This window comes from Python bivittatus, unplaced genomic scaffold (genome assembly GCF_059951505.1).
Source record: "Python bivittatus isolate LINGU-HERP-01145 unplaced genomic scaffold, Pbiv_v1 ctg000200_np1212, whole genome shotgun sequence".
Taxonomy (NCBI): Eukaryota; Metazoa; Chordata; class Lepidosauria; order Squamata; family Pythonidae; genus Python; species Python bivittatus.
The window spans coordinates 6,993,426-6,999,452 of NW_028277040.1; positions in this window are offsets into that span (position 1 = coordinate 6,993,426).

Consider the following 6,027-nt stretch of genomic DNA (forward strand, 5'->3'; position numbering starts at 1 on the left):
GTACATTAACGTTAGCACATACTGAAATTAAAACATTTGTAGACAGCTCATTCTTTAATCTATTCTTTTTTTTCAGAGTGAAAGGGAATATCCAAGTTTCTTGCCTAGGTCCTTGAAGGCAGATTTGTAAAGGAGTTAGGGGATAAAATTATTCATCTTTGTGCCAACTTGAACACTGCTTTTGATATAATACATAGGTTCTCAAAGTACTATCTTGTCTAATTGCATGGGATCACTTTCACTTTATGAGATCTGAGAACCTGACAAGATGCTTGTTGCTGTCTGGCCTCTCACATATTTTCTTGGCCCCTACCCAACTTGGCTGATTCAGGCTTGTCAATGGGAGCTGCCTAGATGGAACCATACAGCAGTGACTACATCTTTGGGTGATGGAATGATGCCATTGACTTTTGAAGATGCAGTGGCCCATTCAGTCTGGAATGCTGTTTGTGCAGAGGATCTCACCAACTCTTGTTCCATTACCAAAATCCTTTTTGGGTCAAGGTGCTTGAGAATGTGGTGTCTCTGAAACTGCAGATTAGCATCCAAAAACAAGAATGCTAATTATCTCAACCTTTTTGAGTCTGGGTTCAGGCAGCAGTCACCATACCTGATGATGTCCTGTAAGAGGGATAGAAAGAATGTGATACCCTTGACCCTGCTAGTTGCTTTTGATTCTACTGAGCACAGTATCTTTTTGGACATCTCCATGCAAGAAGAGAATAGAATTTAAAAAGTGTGCCTTTGAACCCTGAAAGCTATATTGTAGGGTGCCATAAAACACTATTTTCTCCTCAATGCTATTTAACTTCAGTATGAAGCCGTTGGAGATAGACATCAGGAGCTTCAGGACCAGCTTTCATCCATGTTTTGATGGTAGTCATCTCTACTACTTCATAACATCTGAACCAGGAAAGACTGCGCATATATCAAACCAGGATCTGAATGCAGTGATGATGTGATAGAGGACCAATAAACTGAGACTGAATTCTCATAACATGAAGACCTTGTGGATGTCTGGACAGCCACAGAGGTGAGACTAATTAGGGACAGCTATCTAACAGCATCTGCCAACGAATGACTCCTTTAAAGGCATAATACCCTTGTGCCACATCCTCCCTCTTAGGATGTACCTCAGTAGGACTAATTTACCTTTTTTAAAAATTAAGTTTTAAAATATATAAGGTACTGTATATATTTCACTTTGCTATATCACCATTCTTTAATACTACACGACCTGTTCATAACTCTGAAACTTACTGGTGGCTTCACTAGTCACCCACTTTGTGTGTCTGCAGGAATTTAATGAACTGTCTGCCCTCAAAGTGAATGTTCTGCATGCATCCTATTTTGGTCCAAATCCTCCAACCCCTCTGTGCCAATTCTGGGAGATGCAACTGCCTCTGCATTCTGAGTTGCTATCATAGGACCATCTTGCCTAAGATGTCTTCAATGTTGCTGATATCTCCTGCCTTGTTAAGACCCCACCTCATAAGACAGAGGGTCCTTTCTCTTTTGAACAACAGAAGATGGAAATCATCTGTTGTCTCTCTGGAGTTTAATGACAGAGAAATGTACCATTGTCATATTGCTGCTTTTGGATTGCAGGATTGCAGCAAGACTAAATAAGAGTGTACTCTATTTGGAAACTCAGGAGCCAAGCAGGTTGTTGCCATTGGGAGAGTCATTCTCAACCATCTTCCCATTAACAGCTGTGAAGGGGCAAAAGGGAGCTTTTTCCCTGGTGTATTCCTCAAATGAAGTTATGGAAAATGTGGATTGGTGCCATCTAGATGGGCTTTTTTCAGCATCAGTTTCACTGACTGAACCATTCTGCTTGCTTGCCCATTGGACTATGGATAAACAGGGCTGGAATAGATGACCTCTGTGAACCACTTGTATGCAAATTCCTGCATTCCTTGAATTGCAAAAGGGACATGATCACACAAAAGCTCCACTGGAATCCCATGTCATGCAAATAAAGGTTTTAACTGGGCAATAAACACAGCAGAGTATTACTGGGTACTTAGATCAATCACAAGTAGAAATGAATGTCTCTAATTTCAAAGATATCTGCAGCTACTTTCATCCATGGTAGCTCAGGAATTCCATGAGGGAACATAGATTCTCTCACACTGCTATGCTGGAGCAATTGCTCTGTGGACAACTTGCTAGGAATTGCTCAATCTGCTTGCTCACGCCAGGCCAGTATGTAACAGATCTGGCACATGCCTTTGACCACTGAATGCCTGAAACTTCAGCATTTCCTTCCTGGGTTGTAAAGGGACAATTATTTTAGACCTCATAAACACTAGCCCATAATCGATACCCAACTGCTCTCTTACCTGCTAATATGGCTGAAGCTTAGATTTAACTAGCTTATACCATTTATGCTAGTCTGTAAGATGATAGGTTTTTAAGGCTTACAAAACTGGTTTGTCACTGTACATTGCTGCACTCACTTTAACTGATGTTCTGGTATCAAAACAGGTGTAAATTATAAACAACACTTTCATCTGATGGTATGTCCTCTTTCATAGCTAGGGGAAGCATAGTATGATCAGGCACTCTTCAAACTAGATATAAAATTGTGTATGCTGCACTAGGTCATATGGGTACATCACCTGTTCTAATAACACAAACATCCAAATTAGCTTCTTTGTAGTGCACTTAACCATACTTTCTGGTTTAATACATGCCCCACCAAGCACACAAGGTTCACCAAATGATGCCTCCTTGGTATCAACCCTGGCAGTGATTGTGCTACCTGCTGAGGAAGAACATTAGCTTCAGCTCCCATGTACAGGATACCTTAGACCGCACTGGTATTCCAGTCACAGCTACACTAGCTTGCCATAGACTGTTTCCATTTATCTGGTATGTCTGATATTCTGAATAATGCTCCCACAAACAGCTTGCTTGCTTGCGTACATTTTTGCCAAATGATATTGCCAGAACATTCTAACACACAGTGCCAAATGTTGAGCAATTTCTTGGGTGTGAACTTTCTACAGTGTTTGGACATAACCTGCCCATCCTACAGGGAACTTACTAGGTGTTTGTTTATTTTTATTTATTTATTTACAGGACTTATATGGCCGCCTATCTCATACAATGGCTCTAGGTGGCTCACAACAATCCATAAAACAGTTAAAAACATACCCTCCCCCTCAGGCACTGGATCTAACATCCTCCCAGCTCAACCCCCCTCCTAGCCCAATGCCTGGGGGAAGAGCCAGGTCTTCACAGCCCTCTGGAAGGCTAAAAGGGGTAGTGGTCCCTCTGACCTCCAGTGGGAGGCTGTTCCAAAGGGCTGGGGCAGCCACTGAGAAGGCATGCCTTTGAGGTCCCATCAGATGGCAACATTTAAGGGAGGGGGCCTGGAGCGCACCCACCCTATCTAACCTAGTAGGACAGGCAGATACCCTCAGGGAGGGGCAGTCCCACAAATACCTGGTCCTGTGCCATGTAGGGCTTTAAAGGTAATGACCAGCACCTTGAGTTGCACCCAGAAAGCATTCTGTAGTGAGATGGGCAGTGACAAATTTGAAATATAAATAAATAAATGAACTGGAAGCCAGAGTAGCTTCCACAGCAGTGGTGTTACTTCAGTGAACCACAAGGCACCCAAAACTGTGTTTGTTGCTGCACTCTGAACCAGTTGTAGCTCCCAGATGATCTTCAAGGGCAGCCCCATGTAGAGTGCATTGCAGTAATCCAAGCGGGAGGTGACTAAGACATGGGTGACTGTGAGCAAGGCCTCCTGGTTCAGGAATAGGTACAATTGGCGCACAATGGATTTGTGCAACGGGCCCCCGGCCATGGCTGCCATCTTCTTTTCCAGCAGGGGCCATGAGTCGAAGAGGACCCCAAATTGAGCACCATACTGATGATACTGAACCCCATGCCAGGGGATGACCTCTCCCAAAGGCTTCATATAGATGTTAAATAGGAGGGGAGAGAGACCCAAGCCCTGAAGCACCCCCCATAATAGGGGCCTAGGGCTGGACCTCTCCTCCCCCTCTAGCACTGACTGGTATCAGCCATGGAGAAAGGAGTGCCCCTTACTCCCAGTCCCCAAAGTCGGTCCAGCAAGATACCATGGTCAATGGTATCAAAAGCCTCTGAGAGATCCAGAACCACCAGGATGGACACACCACCCCCATTCCGATCCCTCCAAAGGTCATCCACAAGTGCGACTAATGCTGTCTTGGTACTATAGCTTGGCCTGAATCTTGACTGAAAAGGGTCCAGATAATCCACTTCATTCAAGGCCGCCTGTAGCTGAGAGCCCACCACCCTCTCAGCAACCTCCCCTAAAAACAGAAGGTTGGAGACTGGATGAAAGTTATCCAAAACGGTCCAAGGATGGCCTCTTGAGGAGGGAGTGAACCACCACCTCTTTCAAAGCTGGTGGAACCACCCCCTCCTGCAAGGAGACATTTACCACCGCTTCGACCCAACACATGCCATCTCCTGGGAGGCCTTAACCAGCCGGGAGGGGCATGGGTCCCGACTACAGGTGGCAGAGCTCACAGCAGTAAGGACTCTATCCACTTCCTCAGGATTGACCGGCTCGAACTCCTCCCAGATAAGCAAGCTAGGACATGCCTCAGCTACTTCTACTGGATCTGCCCAGCCAGAGTCCAACTCCCAAAGAAGACAAGCAACTTTATCCGACAGATGCCTAGAATAGTCCTCACTACTGTTGACCTATTTTTGACATTATTGTTGACCTTAGCCAGAACATTTGTGGGTTTCTGCAGCCTAGAAGGCTGCCTGTAAGATGCCAGTTCCAAAGGTGAGCTAACTTACATAACGTATATATCTCTCCCAGAGGCTTCCAAAATTTGGATTTGAGATTTCAAGGATTCTTCTATTCTAACTACATCTACTGCTTTATCCAGGATCAAGTCATGCTGTCTGAACATTCTCTCTTTCTGGGTGGCTGAATATACACTGCTCACAATCCTGTCCTTTATAAGCAATACAGGCAGTTCTCCAAATTCACATGTTTGAGACAGTCTTTTTGGCATACAAGTCAATACAATCTCCTCTACTCCTTGAATCCTGATAATATATTTAAAAAAGACTTTCAAAAATAATATCCTCCTAGGGTCAAGATATGCAGGAATTATCTGCCTTCTGTGTAAACAGGAACATGTTGTAACTCTCCCCTGCCTCTTCACCAGCAAAATGCAAAAACAATGCCCTGAAGTTGGTTTTCTTTCTGCCTGGACCCGCTAGCAACCAGACTGAATTGAAACGATGAAGCCACTTTCACCAATTCCCTGCAGAGTTTCCTGCTCAGGACAGGACATTGGAGATTGGAAGTGAGGCCATTTAGAGTACACTCTCTTCTGACACCCGGTAGCATTCGTTAGCTTGGCACCATCCCAAGGCTCTACTTTAGGTCTGAGGTCCCCAGTCAAGTCACTTCAGATGGCAAGCAAGTTCTTTTAATCACAGGGAGGGAGCCAAGTACACACAGCAACTAGTATATTTAAAGTGTTTGTAAGCACCTCAGAAAGGAGTACAGTTGGTATATATAATGTAAATCAGACTAATTAGAAGTAGCTGTCTAACAGGCATCTGCTGGCTAACAACTCCCAAGAAAATTAAAATCATAATACTCTTATTCCACACTGTAGCCTCCACCACGTGTAGCTCTGCAAAAATGGAAGCCCAAGGAGATCAGGAGGCCACACATTCTCTTATCTCCATTCCTGGTCTATCAGCTTTTCAAAGACTCTGAACCATATTACATTATGACCAGTGCAGTTTATATTGCAATTTGATCATAAAGCATGCAGTCTTAAAATGTTGGAGTATATGTTTCCCTTTTAGTATCATTTGAAGCCGTAGGTCATGCTTATTCAGCTGCTTATGTTATGCTAATACAGAATTTGCAGGATATTTCAAGAGTGGTGAGATTTTGGAGATCAGCCTGCAGAGGGAGAGCTAGATATCCTGTGGCTTTTTGGTGTACATTAAACATAATATAGAAGCATCTCAGCACTAAACATG